This window comes from Spea bombifrons, chromosome 2 (assembly GCF_027358695.1).
Source record: "Spea bombifrons isolate aSpeBom1 chromosome 2, aSpeBom1.2.pri, whole genome shotgun sequence".
Lineage (NCBI taxonomy): Eukaryota > Metazoa > Chordata > Amphibia > Anura > Pelobatidae > Spea > Spea bombifrons.
The window spans coordinates 103808804-103827707 of record NC_071088.1 but is presented as its reverse complement, the minus strand read 5'-3'; the positions used below and the strand labels follow the sequence as shown (position 1 = coordinate 103827707).

Sequence of the window (18904 nt, the reverse complement as noted above, 5' to 3'; positions counted from 1 at the left end):
ACACAGAACTTTTTTTTTCTTTAATCTGCCCCAAATATTATTGAAAGGAGATGTTGGCTATGATACTATCTCCAACCCTCACATATACATATGTATATGTGAACAGAGAGCTCCTTGTTCCTTAACACTAAACCCAATGGTTCTGCTGAGTGGGACCATTTGGGGCACATTTACAGGATCTGTACCTCCATCATTGATTATTCTAAAAAAAAAAAAAAGTTTCTAAAGTTCCTAGTTTGATCAGATATCCACGACATAAAGGTATTTATTTCCAGGTACAACTATTCATCCATAACATTAACTGATTAATAACAAATCTGTAATTGTTATTTGTATTTCCTAATTACGCTGGCCTGGTATAATATTAAACATCTGGTAGTTATGAATATAGCATGTCAAAAACATGGTGAGTGAAAAAAAGAGATCCAGAGATTTCCACTTCTAATTCTTTATTTTGTATTGGCATATAGTACACAATTTATTGTAATGAATATAATGTTTTCCTGAATTAAATACGAACACTATTTTTTTTCATCAGCTGCCCCTTCTACTGTAATGGTTCTCTTGGTGTTACTCATCCTAAGCATGTAATAACACTGGAATCATTAATTCCTTGCAGTGAACAAGGTAAAATAATGTTTTACTAATAGAAAAGGGTTCATGTACGATAAAAGCTTCTACAGATCTGATAAGGTCCTCCCATCATGGCAGCGAGATATAACAATGTCATGAAATGACCCCACTGGAAGGTCCCAGTGTCTGGCCATACTTGTTCAGCAGTAGGAACACAAATATAAGTGCTGTTGGCTGACAGACGTCTCGGAGCAAGTGGTTCAGTTAGTGATCTATGTAGTTTTAAATGAAGCAGGGATCAGTGAAGACACCATAGTTTGCATCATTGATTCGTGAAATAATAAAAAAATGTGCATAGTTTCGCCATTAAAATACATAACCGAATGGTTCCTTGAAGATAGACTGGAGCGAGCGTGCATTTGTTTTGAGTGAACAACCTTTATTATACCCAAATCTTTTTGTATTTTCCACCAATATTATATACATGATTTTAATAAGTCAGCTTTTTAAAAGAATCGAAATACATGTAATGTTTTATGCAGGTATAAATAACATCTGCCTGCTTCCACAACATCTTTAGAGTGTATAAAATGTAATAGACAAAACATTTGGCTCTGCTTACAAGAAACGAGATTTACATACTATGCGTCGGATTTGCAGCCAATTTTTTTTTAAAAAAACATGCATTTCATAATAAGAATACAAAATGGTTAAATCTCAACTGAATACATCTGGTTATTCAGAACAGCAAATCTGTGAGTGGCTTAATGTACAGCATAGTAAATGCAGATTAGCACGGGTACTCCACAACATCACCTCGAGGGCTAGCTTTATCAAAAGATGTTAATATTTATCACACCTCATCTATCAAGTGAAATTAAAAACATCTGTGTTCTGCATACCCAAAAACTTGTTTTTGGATTGCATTTAAGGTACATTGCAAATATAAATTGTCTTCACCAGATAACGAGACATGCCCATCAGATTTCAGGCACATTTCGGTGTCACACATACACACCACAAAGTGGTGAAAGAAAAGGAAAGTTCAAGGCATATCCATAATCACTACAACTTTCCCCATACAAAGAAAGACAAACGTAATGTTGAGGCGGAGAACAAGGTCACAATTATATTTGTTAAACTGTTTGAAAAAGACGGAAAAACAAAAGTGAAGAACCTTTTAAGGGCTAATTTAAGAAATTATTTAAAACAAACAAACAGCTGCAATAAAAAAATGCTGGCAAAAGCAACCCTTTCCCACCCCTTTTTATGTATGGTATAAATAGAACTGTTAAAGGTATATCATGAGTATATTTTAGGTAATGTTGTGCTAAATTTAATTTTAGCTAAAACAACCCCCATAACAAAGACTTTAAGGGGTACTGCAGCTATCATATTAACTTTAATGGATATGATAAGTATAAAGTCCCTTAAATTGTTCATGTGACCTGTTTTGCGAATGCATTGAGGGATTCTGCTCAATCCCCCCCACATGCCTTTGCCCTTTTCCCTACCTCCAAGCACGTTCCTGACGCTCCCTATGAGAGTTCCATTCATATTATTTATTAAATCATGTACAACCACAGTACAAGGTCCATATTCCTCACTTATCACTGTACTCAGCAACTGAAACATCATTTCTAATGGCACTTGAAAATTAATCTTCAGCCAAAGAGGTTGCCGTTGCTGAGAACATTTATATCAAGATAACTACTTGTACGTCCTCACCGAGTGTCCATCTTTGGGAGGAACACTCGCTTAGGCCCACTATTCCTTCCCTTGTGTCCCTGTTTTCTAGGCGCTCCAAATGTTTGCTGAGTATGAGTATACCACAGCGTTCTACAGTTAAATATAGAAACATATAATAATGACGGCAGATAAGAACCATTTGGCCCATCTAGTCTGCCCATTTCTCCTGAGGTAGACACCCAAACATTAATCATTCCTTGGTTTTGTCTTAAATTCAGGATAGCTTTACGCCTAACCTATGGATGTTTAATTTCCCTCGCTGTATAAGCCTCTACTACTTGTGATGGGATACTTTTCCATTTATCTACCACCCTGTAATATAATGTGTGTATATAAATAGGAGTAAAAAATGTTACATTATGTAAATACAAGGCACTATTCCTTTTTCAAAATGCAACTACATAAATGGATACAGTCGTCAAAAGTTAGCTGAAGCCCTGATACTATCTATATGTACTTGGCTATAGAAATAGTAATGGTAGAAAAGAACCAATAATGTCATCAAGTTTGCCCTTCTAGAAAAAATGTTTTTACTGTAGACACCTTTATGTAAAACCCAAGCATGCTTGAAATTATTTACTGTGTTTACCTTTACTACTTCCAATGGTTGCCTATTCCAGGTATTCACTACCCTTTTGGTAAACTTGAATTTGATAAAGCTGATTTCTACCTGCAAAATAGGCAGTGAGAATGCCTACACAGTGAATAAGGGTTAGCAAGGGAAAGTACACTTGTTGAAAAAAATCTAAGAAGAAGATATGGGTATTCTGTAAAATCCTTCAAGAATGAAATATACATACATTTGTTCAGCTGTTAATGCTTAAAATGGCCAACATAGAAAAAAGAGGACAAAAAAGCCCATTACATTCATTATGAAAATTAGTATACAGTTTTTGAATAAACTGTTTTTGAAAACACAACACAATACAAAAGAGATTTCCAGGATAAACAAAAAATAGTCATCAAGTTAAACATATATATTTCAATAATAAAAGAAAATATAATGTATTTGGCATAAATCAGCCCTAAAGATGTTTTGGAAGCTATGTAGGTTAATAAAAAATATTTTATGTTGGAACCAAATGCATTAGATATAGTGGTGTATTCTACCCTAGGCCGACTAAGTCCGGGACAAAGGGGCCAGATCCAGGGGAACAGTAGCCCCTCTGTTGCATAAAAGGCACTCTGCTTAATGGGCCAGTTAAAATCGAGATCGCTGATCTCCCCTACTGACCCATTAACACTATGGAGGGCTGTGCCGAGCCTGTACAATCTTCAATAGTTTCTTTCAGTCCTTCCAAAGAAGGCTTTAAATCGCATGAGAGTCTCATTGGGTTAGAATGCAATGCAGTCCCACCAATTCAGCCCCTTGGTAAGCCATATAGCCATACAAAATTAGAAAGGACTCACCAAACTTGGGGTACTTTGACGTAGTGGCGACTGAGCAATATATAGCCATATAGTGTATCCGATACTCATGGCTTAGACCTGTGTTTTTTGAATGCTATTCACTGGACATGCGCTGAATTCTTGTTTTGTTTTTTGTACTTATTGGTCATTATTATTTTAGCAGCAACCCAGGAATCTGAATGTGCATGCCTTTTATGCCTTTTTAGGATGTGCTCCCCTTTCTGTATATATTACATATTTGGAGGTTCTGACCAAACCTTAGGGTTGAGCAGCTCCACCTGGCACACATGAGACTCATTAATGGTGCCCAGAGAAGGCTTTCCATGATATGGTTTCACTGGGCATGCACATCATTCTTGCTTTGTCTTGCGTACTAATCATATGGCAGTGGACTGTGTTGCTATAAAGTATGTATTTTCAGATGTTGTGACTGCCACAGCCAGTCAATTCTGTGATCTTGCACAATTATCTGCAAGGCCATCCTGAAGGAAATATCTTTGCTTGAGTCATATAATAGGATAAATATGTTATACGTTAGACGTCACTAATGTATTTCCATCAGAATGCGTATATAAACTTAAATCACCCACACAGAGGTTACATGAGTAAAGGCTTCCAAGGATCAAACACATAAGCGATTTAATACAAAGGATTAAGAGGAAACCTTGCCAGTTCTGTCCTTTGCCCTTCATGATAATTGATCGCAAATGAATTAATTGCATACAGAAATTGTAGGTATTCGGGAGGTCTACGATCAAAATAAAGTAACATTTTCCTTCTAAATGTCTTGGAGAGTCATTGACCTGACTGACCTATTCATTTTGAAACACTCTGAATGCTAAGATGGAATCTGAGGAGGGTGCGAGGAATATACTGTAAAGCCAACTGGTAATTGAGGTACTTAAATTATATTCAAACAGAATAGCAATGATCATTGTACACTAAGCTTACATTGCATATTATACAGTATTTCTTCGACACTCTATTAACCCCTTAATGACAAATCCCGTACATGTACGGGCTCAAAATGCATTGTTTTCAATGGGTTTAGGGACTGTCCATTGTCCTTGAGGGGTTAATATAGCTTGGTACATTATTATTGTTATTATTATTATTATCTTTGATTTATTAAGCACCAACAAATTATGCAACGCTGTACAATTTAACTGTGGGCAGTTAACACATACATAAGAAAAAATTTTCTTCTTTGTTTCATTTCAAAGTTTAATCGGGTAAAATAATGGGAGGTAAAATCAGGAAGCTCTATTTGAGCTTTAGTGCGCATTATTGCCAGACATATAATGCTGGAGATAAATCAATTCATTGAACAGCAATTCTCACATACATTGCAATAGAAAAAAATGAGATCAAACATTTTAATGATTCTGGCCTAAGATACCGTATCTCTGTTTTTCATCTCATTCTTTTCTGTTGCAATCTATGCGATTACTCGTGATAGATCGCCCACGTTGAATAAGCCCATTGTTTGTATCCATAGTTATATTTACAAAGGAAAAATGTATAAATGAAAGCCTACTCCCCACCCATGTCAGCTGACATCCCAAACACATTTAATCTAGAGCTGTCTTCTGTCTGAAATATGGCGGTTGACGGAAATAACTTCAGTCATGAATTATATATCTATCACACATGGCATGTGTCGCTGTTGAGATGATCCTAGTGAATATTTAGATTACAACAATATTTGCAGTGTACTATGTGACGCAATCTCCATGTATATATTTTGATAGTATGTATCCTTTTGCATGCCTGGTAATAAATAGCTACATTAGTAGAGTCATTAGCGGTAGATGCCATCAGGAGAGTTGGGAGAAAAAAGTGCTACCATGTTGCTTAGTCACATGAAGGCTTGTAACACATAAAGTACTAGACATTAATCCCTTAAGGGCAATGGGCAATCCCTAAACTCATTGAAAACAATGCATTTTGAGCCCGTACATGTACGGGCTTTGTCATTAAGGGGTTAAAGCTTGTGTACTGTGGACAGGATGATAAGTCTTACATATCAAAAATCTCTTTGTAAACAACATTTGAGGTGTTTTACTTGACGGTACCAAGCAAGTGAGAGTATGAAGACTTTTCACATTGACTGCCTTTTATAGCTGTAGCTGCAGAAAAACTGACATACAATTGTCCATAACTAAATACAGATTTGGACAAATATATTCCAACCTTACTTGTCCCTGACTTTTATTTATGCTCATTGCAAAACTTAAACATACTGGAACTTGCCATTGTTTCGATATAAAAGGAAAACCACCCAACTGAGAGTGCCAAATCAAACTGGTATCCATGCGTCTCGCCGGCCACAGGTTCTGGATCATTTAGATTACATGACATTGGCAACAATTAACTTACAACCAAAGTATTTTTTCTCTGCCTAAAGGGCTAATTGCGGTATAATGCCAGTAAAATTGTCTCAAGGAGGTAAGGGCAACATGCCAGTAAAATTGCCTCTAGGGCTTGACACTGGTTATCAATCAATTCAACAGTGTATTTTACTTTGGAGGTAAGCGGGTGTCTTGACATTAATTTAGCCGTTAAAGCTGTTACTGTGCTCTTCAATTTGAAAACAATGTGATGACATACCGCGTTACTCACTTAGTTATCCTTACTTAGTTCTTATTATAGAGGCGAGATATATGTTTTTCGTTACTTACTTTTGCAGTATTCCTGCAATTTTTTTTTTTAATACTTACAAGCTTTGGGGACACCTTAGGAGCCCCATGTACCCTAGGCACTGCTAGGACCTACATGATGTCCCTGTGTGATGTGTCCATACAGAAGAATTCGCATTTAGAGACCTCAATATACCATTGTTTTTTATTGGGAGTCTGTTATTTACATCATGGTTGCATGCTTATATCATGATACACTAATAATGTAAAAACCTAGTATAGGTTTTCTTGGTTGTCTATTGGAAAGGTGTTTGTTTTTGCTGTAAAACATAAAAAAAAACATCGGTATTACTATTATTTAAATTACTTTTGTATTTTTAGATTATATTTATTTTACAGCTAATTTGAAACTTTGGTATTGCTCACCTTATTGAACCTCATCATTTTAAACAGATCACACACAAAAAGGGGGGATAATTAAAAGAAAACTTCATATAAATATAAATAAATAATTCAAAAGTATATGCATTTAGTGAAGCAGAATGTGACGCGTCTTGAACGCTTTGTCTATAGGTATTGTTCTCTTTTCTCGGTTTTAACATAAGCCGGTAGAAAAAAATAATTGATTTTGATTATAAGACTTGAAAAGAACTAAGCCCGGAATACCAGATCAATAGAAGGGATAATGAACCATTGTTATATTTTGTGGAATATGCTTTCTAAAAGGAAAATCTAATACAAAAACAACAAGAAAAAAAAAATAGAACTTGCATGCATTAATATTAGAAAACTGTCCGTCTGCTGGAAAAAAAAAAATGTCCACAACAAATTAAATGAATATAAATTAGCATGACAACAATGTAGGGTATTACATATAGTGAAAGTAAATATTTAATGTAAAAACTTGTTAATGATAAAAGAATGCATATTACTTTTCAAGTAAGAATGCAAGTTGCTCATATATAAGCTAATAAACATAGGCAAGTCTTTCAAATATTTATTTTTAATATGAAAAGAGCTGCTAAATTTGGGTTCATGAATATTTATGAAGCGTATATATCTGATTACATTTATTATGATGAACAAATGTTTTTTGTATTTATGTTAAACATATATCAACAAAGAACACTAATGCTGAAATATAAAGTTCTAATCAACCAATAAATATAGTATGAGAGTAACAATCGTTTTCAATGTCACTGTACCATTTCCAAAGTACGTAGTCATATATTTTTGCTGCCTTACTTTTATGCAAAAAATGATAACATGGTTTAACCCACAATCACAGATTATTATGAGGAATATCGTGTTTGTAGAAGAACACTATTATTCCAAGGGTAATCATCTCTGCTTAGTAAAGGACACACGCTATTAGCATGTGAATATTAGAAATCAGCGTTGATTTTTTTAAAAAAAACAATTATTTGACTGTAGAAATGAATTCATGACTTTATTACCATTTTAATTGTTGTATTATATATAGCGTGCACAAAGATCAATAAGTCTACGGCCGGGAATATTGTATACATTATTAGAAGCTCATTAGGGATCCATAATTTGTAATTTTTAGAGCAACTGAATTATGACAGATAACATTTTCCTCTTGAATGAAATGGGTTTGCTGGATTGCCTGCTCTTTTTCCTTCCCTGCCTCTGTCTCATAGTAAAAGAGTAAAGCTAGTCCTCGTGGAATAGAAACAATGCTGCAAGCTTTGCCTCTGCCTTCTCTTTGCCAATTTACAATAGCTGTGTGAACAAATCGTGCCAATTTCCAAATGCCATGTCCCTTCTGTCTCAAACACTAGTTCTTGTTTACCAACCAGGGATAGCCTTAGTAATGCTTGATATAGTCAACAGACTCTTTTTAACCACTTGCATCCCTGAGCTTAAAATGTCTTCTGCGAAAAAGTAGACCCGGGGTGACTATGTAAAACACACATATTCTGCTGCAGGATGGCCACGTTGTATGTATTTACAACATCTCAAGTGACATATATATTCTAATGTATACATTTTGGTCTAAACTGAACCTAAAATGAAGTGTGATTTTTAAAATCAAATCCAACCACAAATTATGGTAAATTAACAAGAAATCGCCATATAAAAATCATCACCCACCCAACCCCTTTCCCAAAGCTCTATATCCCGAAAAAACGCCCATAAAAACATCCACACATGTTCCTCTCCAGGTAATGCAGGGTAATATCTATATAAAGTCAAACAAATACCCAAACACCACCCCTTTCTACCGCCTCCCCAATAATGCAGAATATATACATAAAAAATATCTGCACCACCCTTCCACCAGGGCTCCTCCACACTGGCTCATATTAACCTCCATTAACCCATCTCCATTGTTCTTCTCATGTCTTCACATTATAGTTAACATACAAAAACATATAAAAAATAAAATGTCTCCTGCAAGCAATGAATGACTCATGTTTTATTTATATAGTCTTTTTTTTTTATATAAATTATGAGTTATGTAACAAAAAAGGCAAACATGGATGGCATGGTGAATTTAATGTGAGTAAAAGGTATCATGGGATTCCTGTTTTCAGGAGCAGATTTGATGGACAGTGACACATTAAGGAGCTCATAGATTACAATTTTGCTACTATTATGCAATCTAAGCAACCATAATGATTGCTCTCTCTCTCTCGCAATATAAATATATACATTGAGGCATTAAGGTTAGACCAGTAATCTAACAGAAATATAGTACTAGACAGTATATGTGTAAGATATATGTGTCATAGAGAAACATTCCCCATAGTTTATACTGCAATTTAGCAATGTCCCCTTTCTGTGTTTCCATGGCATTAGCCTTTCCATAAAATATAAAATGTCATTTGTAAAAATCCAAGTATTGATTTCATTCCGGTCTTGCCATACAGCGCGTTCCAGTTATTGTTATATATGACGACCTCATGATTTGTGAGCGTGACACTAAATGAGACAGCCATGGCTTTTAACCACCATTTAACCAGCTGACGCTTAATGAGTCATTTATATGAATTATCACCTAGATGAGATTTTTAGAGATCAATGTATGAATTTGACTATGTGGAATCTTTAAGTACATTGAGATAAATGGGAAATTACAGTCTTCGAAAGGATCATTAACTGATCACTAACAAAGTTAATAGTATTAAAAATATATCTGAAATAATGTAGGACTCTTGAAGGATAACGGCATTATATTATTTATAGCTTTTTTTAAAATCCAAATCTGATATTTTTAGATTAGGGAGTAAAATAATATAAAACAGTGATTATAAAAATTTTATATATATATATATATATATATATATATATATATATATATATATATATATATAGTATATATTCATTTTGTCTGGAAGACTTGATTTAAAAAGGTAGATAATTTACAAGAATTGTTGACCTAGCATGAAAATAAAAATAATGAAGCTATAAACAGTGTCATATTTGACACTAGGGTTAACAAGCAGGCCATACTTTGACCGTATAATGTATAAATGTAAATTAAACACTTAATAAATAGCAAATATGTTAAACACTGTCTTATGTTGTGTCTAAAGTATAATTTAAAAGAAATCATTGATTGCAATCCATTGATAAATGTTTTGTTTTTGCTGATAGAGTTATAGGGATCTGTTTAGCTCCATGACTTCAGGAAAAGCTTGGCTGGCCCTGTATAATGTGTGAGATTTCTTCAAAGTCTCCTCACGCTTTGAAGTATGCATAATGCATAGGCCAGCTCAGCTCTTCTTGATGGAGAAACTTGGTAGCATTCTTTCATAATGTATTGCGAAGTGAGAAAGTTAAAACCACAAATCTGCTGCAAACCCTACCGTATCTCTACTTTAAGACGTATTGGCATTTAAGGTGTGGTACCAAAAAGCATGTTTGTTCAGCTGCAAGTATTCAGAGACGGAGTTAACAAGGTTTAACTCGCAAGCTCTGGTTAGTCTCTTCAATCTCTGGATGAGGAACAGAATTTATTCACAACCATTTTCTGCCCAATCCTATCTACAGCCCACCAACCTCTTCAAGGTCTGTGGCTAGCCCACCCATTGTCACATCCCATTGTCTTGCTAAAGAGCAAGCGAGAGTGCCCTTCATGCAGCCCACCCTGGAAGTTCCAAGGTATGCTAGTATACAACATGAAATAGTCCTTGAGCTCCTAACCCAATCCATTAGGCTTCACTTTGCCATTACATGTATAATTAAGGTGATCAGGTGCACTGTTTTCAAGGCTCCTGACTTCTCTATTTGGTTATTATTTGCCACATAAATTTCCCCAGAAATCTGCTTAAGCCTAAATGTTAATTATATATCAAACATATCCTGTTTTATGCTTTAAATGGTTTAAATGTCATAAAATGTAATAATCCATTAAAATCCCCACCAACCATCCTATTTCATTGAGTATCTTCCCTAAATCACACTAAGTAATAGAACATTTGAGAAAAAAATCTTCTTTATGCATAGTTACCCTTCAGAGCCATAACAAGGGTTCTTGGCGCCTTTGGCAGGATTAAAGGTCTCGCCTCAAGCTAACGGCACATCTAGTTCCCTAATCGGTCGGGAGCACAAGGCGATGCAGGGGAATTGGCACCAGGCAGCTCAAACCTTTCATTCCCTTTTGCAGCACCTAGGGCAGCGGCCACTTTTGACTCTTGAAGGTTACTGCGCTCTTGCCCACTGTTCTGATTAGGGTATGCCATAGTCACATGATGTCATTTACAACGTTACATAAACATCGTCCACAGATTCCACCCAACAATCTGATCAGTTTATGTGTGTGTATATATATACTGTATTAAATATACAAGTTATTAGTTTTTTTCTGAAGTTCATATGCATCTAAATATATTGCCAGTTGGAATAATGGAGAAACTGTTTAGCATAGCATCTGCAGAGTATATATATATATATATATATATATATATATATATATATATGTTTGTATATATATAGATGAAATTTCTTGTTGCCTTAAGGATATGAAGAGTGATTGAATTAACATATAATAAAACTGTAAATCTGGAATAATCACATGAAAATAAAGGCAAATCAATATGATATTACATTTGCAAGATGTGTTTGTCTAATCATTGATTTCCATATTCTGTATATGTCTTTACCAAGGCTAGGAAAACAATTAAACCATTTCTTCAACGAGAAACTACAGAACATGTAATAATAATAAGTCAGATCATTTTAGTAGAAAGGATTTTAAAATGGAATTTTATTTGCAGTTCTGCTGCTCAGATACTTTCAGCACTTTCTCTATGGAAAAAAGAACCAAATTTATTAATAACATGCATTTTCATAGATACTATAGAGGGGGAAGTGTTATACTCTTTCAAGCCACCTGAGGGAGCTCATTATAGTTGACAATTGCATGTATGATTGACAGTTTTTGCCTTTATAGATTTTGACAGCTATGTGATTGCACCTGTTTAAAGACCCTATAAAAACAAACTCTGAAAAGAAAAAAATATATATATAAAAGCTCTCTTCACTCAATCCAATGAAGAATGAAAAAAATAACAAATACAATTCAATGCAAGAAACTGTGGTTGTCATTCTGTAAAACCTATTAGCATAGAAATTAGTGAATGTGAGGAAAAATAACTTACATTTGCATTGCTGTTCATTATGCATTCATTCAAATGACACCACCCAAATTGATTTTTTAACCTAGTCTAGGGTTGGAAATTTGCTCCGTTGGAATTACTCATTACCATACATATATAATGCCGAATTAAGGAGCCAAGACACAATGCACAAAAAAATACAAACTTCTAAACAAAAAGTTTGTGGGAATGTAACTCATTCGTAACTGTGATGACTAAAAGATGAATGTACTTAGTAGTAATTTTGCTGCAATCATTGTAATAATGACATTATCAGTATCACAGCTAAAAAATGCAAAAAACTGCTATATGTTAAGGTTACAGATATAGTCAAAAAAATTAAGAATTTTACTTAATGAATGCAAATTCTAACTCTTTCCATTTTACTTATGACATCAAAAGAATGCACGTACTAGCATTCAATACCTATCAATACTATATAGCCAGAACAGTACAATGTGTATAAATGGCTGCAATAGCACTCTAAGTAATAACAGTGTAGAAAATGCAGCAAGAGATGCTTATGACTAGTAAACGAATTTACAAAAAAGTAGAGCTACTGGCAAAAAAAAGAGTTGAAGGAGAGGACAAACAAGAGGTCAACCATATACCAGCCCACCCAGCCACATGGCATAGCATTTGGTTATGCGTTGTTGATGTTCCAGACAGTTGATGGTAATAATAATCATCATCTGATGAGTATTTCACCTGGAATAATTTAAAGAGAAGCAGAAATATAATGGACAGTCCATCTTAGTTAGATCATTTAGAATACAATAAATGTTTTACGCAGTAGCTTCTACAGCCCTGTGCAAGATACCAGGGATACTTTCTACCAGGGAGTCTAATTGTATACAATTGTTGATACCATCTAGAAGTTTAACAATCTCAGGTCTGAAGAAAAGCATGAATTCTTCCTTTGTCTGCCACATGGATATAATTTGGGGATCACAAGGATCATGATGACTTTCCTTTGATTAGGAATAGGTTAGACAGAACTGTTGAAACTCTTCATTATTTCCCCCTATTCATCATAAAGTCATGTTGTCAAAGGTTGTAAGAGATGACTTCAAGGCATATGAGCACAATAAACCTGGGTCAGTTTTTTTGTAACCCTCCTGGTTTTATTAAAGGTACTATTTAAGTGGTATATTTGAAACTGTCTGACTCATTTCTAAAATAGAAATTCATGCATTCAAATATAATGAGAACAATGTTCTACCTGAGACATTTTGATAAATGTGTTCCAATGGGTATCAAGTTAAATGTATTAACTTTCCCCCCCATTATTATACACCAAAGAGAAGGCAAGCTGTGTAAACAAGCCATGGATCCTGAAATAAAACTAAGTAGCAAATCCATGGCAAAGATATTTCTTGGCTTACTCAGCTAAATTATACCTTAGAACAGACCTGGGCAAAGCACGGCCCGCGGGCCACATCCGGCCCGCTGAATAGCTCGGACCGGCCCGCAAAGAGTGTCCTGGTGACTCACCAATGAGTCCGGTGTCCCCCCCCGCCCCGGTCACTTACCTTAAACTCCTGTGTTGGAAGCGTTTGTCTCGGGTGCCGGCGCTTTACGCTGGGCGCCGGCATATGACGTCAGACGCCGGCGATCAGCAGTGAAGCGCCGGCACCCGAGACAAACGCCTCACGCTTCCAACACAGGAGTTTAAGGTAAGTGACCGGGGCGGGGGGGGAGATCCTGAGAAGGGGGGGTTAGGGAGTTAGAGGGGAGATACTGAGAAGGGGGGGTTAGGGAGTTAGAGGGGAGATACTGAGAAGGGGGGTTAGGGAGTTAGAGGGGAGATACTGAGAAGGGGGGTTAGGGAGGGAGGTCTTACTGTGTGTGTGTGTCTTACTGTGTTTGTGTGTGTGTGTCTTACTGTGTGTGTATCTTACTGTGTCTGTGTGTGTCTCACTGTGTCTGTGTGTGTCTTACTGTGTCTGTGTGTGTCTTACTGTGTCTGTGTGTGTCTCAATGTGTCTGTGTGTGTCTTACTGTGTCTGTGTGTGTCTTACTGTGTCTGTGTGTGTCTCACTGTGTCTGTGTGTGTCTCACTGTGTCTGTGTGTATCTTACTGTGTCTGTGTGTGTCTCACTGTGTCTGTGTGTGTCTTACTGTGTCTGTGTGTGTCTCACTGTGTCTGTGTGTGTCTCACTGTGTCTGTGTGTGTCTTACTGTGTCTGTGTGTGTCTTACTGTGTCTGTGTGTGTCTTACTGCGTGTGTCTTACTGTGTTCATAGCTTATTCAGTTATTGTAATAAATATTTTAGCCCATTTTTTAGCTCAAAATATTTTTTCCTTTTTTTTCTCCTCTAAAATCTAGGTGCGTCTTATCAGCAGGTGCGTCTTATAGAGCGAAAAATACGGTATGCACTCCGAAGCCTTGTTCATTTTGTTCACTTCTGTGCTGTGCTAATAGTTATTCAGGCCTTACTTATTCAAGCACCTCTACCAATGACGTAGGCTTGAATAACTTTATTAAACAGCACATAAGTTAACAAAATGGACAAGGCTTCGGAGTTTGTAGTTTGTAGAGGTCTGGCCCTCTAAAACCATTCCAATTTCTCATGTGGCCCCATGGGAAAATTAATTGCCCACCCCTGCCTTAGAACAATGTCAATCTGTCCAACCTCCAGGCAGCCCACATACCATGCGGTGACGACCAAGTACATCTGTAAATACTTACTATTATTAGATTGGTGTTAGGATAGTTAGGTCAAAACACTTTGCATTGGTGGTACATTAATATAACTGTACACAGCACAGTTGCCTCTTAATAGATTTGCCCTTCTTTTATAAAAAAAAGATAGAAAAGTACAAAAACAGAAACACAGAATACAATATAGATTTATGTAGATAATTCCATATAAACAAAAGTAAATTGACAAAGAAGATAATAACGGGCATTATTTTTTTTCTTTCGTGAAACACAGATTTTAACGGGTTTGTATCTTTAAAATATAAAATGTTTAAAAGATGTTAATGGTATTGTAAACCTGGCATGACTCCACCAAAAATCAACACTTTTCTAATGACATCATAAATGTTTCTTACGACTGACATGGACAAGTAAGTGAAAAAGTAAAGAAGTCTTTCCATTGTTCCATCTCTAGACACCAGATCTAAAACATGTTTATTTTGAAGGATAATAAACAGAAAGAAAAAAGGCCCTCCTATTAAAGGAACCTTTTTTGGTTTTTAAATATTCTATATGTTTTAGAAACTTTTGTCAATTTTCAATGTTATAGGAATGGGCCAAATTTCTAAAGCCTTGTTATTATTATTAATCATAAAGGGGAAGCACTAATATCAGCTACTTGGCCCCAGCATATGAACTAATTAGTTTAGACTACATTATCATTTTTTTTTCATGTTTGCATTGAATTGGTATTGCTTATGTTTTCATTAAATTCCATTTAAGGTAGTAACCTAAATTAGGTTGAAATTTGATTTTGCCTATTATTCCTTTTAGTAATTGGTGCTTCAGTTCTTCATTTTTACTAGAACTAGTGTTTTCACACTCATCTTTATTTCTGCTTCATTTGCCACACTTAATTCATTCCATGTCTAGAGGCAAACATAGCTATATCTGTTCCTTTATTTCGTTAAAAGCAATTTTTAAGGGATATATTTATATAAATTGCCAAGTGGAAATGACAAAAACTGTTGCCTGTCTTTACAATTTAGCAAAATGCACACATTTTGCTATGAGCAGTTAGCCTAAACTAATCGGATATAATACCAATGTTATCATATGTTTAATCATTTTAAAACCATTGTAACAAAATGTATGCTTCCAGAAAATGCCTTGTACATCTTTACATACAATGTATCACTTAAATAATTGATCCATCAAATAGCTGGAAAGTGTTATCAAAAGCCTTGAATATCAATCATTTGGTAGAGGTGGACTAGGAGAAGGACCTTGGAATTTATCAATCTTAACATGTAAGGTTAGCTATTAACCCCTCAAGGACAACGGGTTGTCCTTTAACCCATGAATGACCATGCATTGTGAGCCTCTACATGTACGCGCTGTGTCGTGAAGGGGTTACTATAGTGGCATAGAGATTATGAAATGTATCAGGAGGTTTGTCGTCATTCTATATGCTCCAGTAATGATGTATATACTTGGGAGGTGATAGTAAAGTTTGTTGTTTTTGAAGCAAACATGCCAGTATTTTTCCCCAAACACCAATACCAATTGAAATGTTCGTATAGTAGTTGTATTACTGGGTTCCATGGGGATTTTTTATCTCAGTATGGCTGCAATGGGTTTATAGCCCTCTCCATTCAGTTTCACCTAAGATCAAGCAGCAAGGACCTTTAGTAAGAGCAATATCTGCAATTTCACATATATGTTCACTACCTGTTAACCAGTCTGATAATTTCTCTACCAACTACATCCATGGTTTCCAAAAGCATATGAGAGTTGTGGGAGGTTAGACAAGAAATGACAGCGGGGTCTGAAAGTAATATGTCTTGCCACAAAGAATAATAAATATACAAAAGATACTTTTTCAGTGACTTTCTTGTTACCTTCTTTTCTTGTTTCATACTATTTGTTTAACCCCTAAGGGCAATGGGCGGTCCCTAAACCCATTGAAAACAATGCATTTTGAGCCCGTACATATACGGGCTTTGTCATTAAGGGGTTAAATGCACTTATTTACTGATTTTAAAACTAATAGATTGTATGTTTGCAAGACCAGTGTCCTCTTCTACTTATATATTGATATGTCTTAAATTGTTATTGTCAATTTTAATGTTGCTGGTTATTTTCACTCTCTCTCTCTATTGTAATAGTGCTAAGGAATCTGCTAGTACTCTATAAATAACTCTATAAATGTAATGTTCCAAAAACAGACATTTAGACAGTTAACAAACAAGAGAGAAAAAAAGAGAGCCTTTAACTATTATCCTCAATTTTCTCAAACTATTTTGAGATTTTCTAGCAATGCGACTCCAGCACAATCAACGCAAATCACAAGAAAATGATCTTTCTGTGAATTACAGTGAATTTATTCCGAAATATTTAATTTATGGATCACTAGCCGAGTCTAGATTGAATGTTACTTTATTGGCTATCTGCTTGGTGCATACATAATGGAAAAAAAATGTTATTTCCTTGCTCTAAGAATAAATAAAGAAATTTAGAAACATATTCTTCAGTGTTATTTGAATAATTGTAGGCAAACAAAGCATAAACAAATGATAGAATTGCCGATGAATACTAATTTAGCCAAGAAAACAATGACAGATGCTTAACAAGGCAATAAGGAATTTGTTGCTAAATAATATTCGCTACCTGCTGGACACAGACACCACAGTAAAATATCAGTTTACTGTTCCTGGAATATAAATGTATTCTAATTTCAAGGTTGTTCTACTGTTCAACCTGAAAGCCCTATTTCATTTTCCATGCAGCTGCACTCTATGTATACGAATCCCTACAAAATAAAACTAGACTTGCATTTTTGGTTAACAAATGCTTCTTTTTATACAGTTTGAGCCATTTTTTTAAATGAAATTTCTTACCAGCTATGGCGGAAGCTTAAATTTACATTTCTTACTAACATTTCTGTTCTTTAACTTGTACGGTTTTTGGTATATGACATTTTTTTTTTTCAATGTGATAAATAATTCGGATAAATGAAATTCGTTTTCAATGTGTCGGGGAGAGGGTATATAGTGGGTAGGGGTGGAGAGGATATATAGTGGGTAGGGGGAGAGAATATATAGTGGGTGGGGGGGGTAGATGATATATAGTGGGTAGGGGGGGAGGGTATATATTCCTTCAGTGCTGAGATCACAAGTGAATTTCAATTGATCTGGGTTTGTGTGTTGATCTATACCCGCTATCGGCAGCAGGGACTAATATATATATATATATATATGGACAGCAGGGGCTAGTGAATGGGTTTTAGATATTTGGACAGGGGCACAATTTCACTTCTTGCCATAGGCGCTATTTTCAGTAGATACGCCTCTGGGTGCATGTCAAAGTAAATAAATAAAACTATGTAAAATACTCGTCCAATATGAGGAAAAGGACACACATAGGCATTATAGTTAACCACTGTAAGGCAAAATGTGTTAGGTTGTCTTTTTTCCCTCTTTTTTTGATGTTGTACTCTATATTGTATGCTTTCTATATGCTCACCTCCACATTCTTTTGTATATGTTGGACTTGTTAAGTGTTTGTACCATGTGTACTAATACAGAGAACATGATCTGATTAAACAATATGGAATTATGAGCCACTGTGTATAATATTTTAACTTTTAAGATCATTTAATTGGATCCTGAGATCATGAGTAAACCCTATATTCCATTTGTTATTTAAAATTGCATTTTTAGCATGTTTCTGAGTGCCTCAAATACCTTACGAGAACAAAATGAAGTGGTAAAATGACACAGGTGTTTTATCTGTGGATTTTCTGGTTCATGACTAGGATTTGATTGACAACTGTAACTTAATTGATTTATTAAGCCAAGAAGCTATTAAAGATACAGAAATATTGCAACCAAAAAAGCTGCCAAGTGTGTCCATTTAACATACATCTGTATTTGGAGTCATTGAATTAAATCTACTGATAAATAATTTGATTAATACCAAAGGAAACTAAGTGTGGCAAATGATATGTGATACTCCATGAAGAACGGTTAACAGTTGAATGCGCCCTTATTGTTTAATGCTATTTATACCAAAGAAGACCTGTTGCCTGCACAGTACTACTGTAGCTTGTTCTTTCTGTTTGTCTCGCTGTATAATTGAGATATGTGGTTTAAAAGTACTATTTTACCTCTGGGATCCTGTTAACATAGGAAAAACATTGTCAGAACAAGGAAATAAACCCCTTCAGGACACATGATGTTAAAGAACATCCTATCCCCAGC

At 35.3% G+C, this 18904-nt stretch overlaps 1 protein-coding gene across 3 annotated transcripts in view; it reads right to left on the bottom strand.

The window, feature by feature from the left end:
- PCDH9 (protocadherin 9) overlaps window positions 1-18904 on the bottom strand; it is an 807764-nt gene that overhangs the window by 363107 nt on the left and 425753 nt on the right. The window lies entirely within an intron of this gene.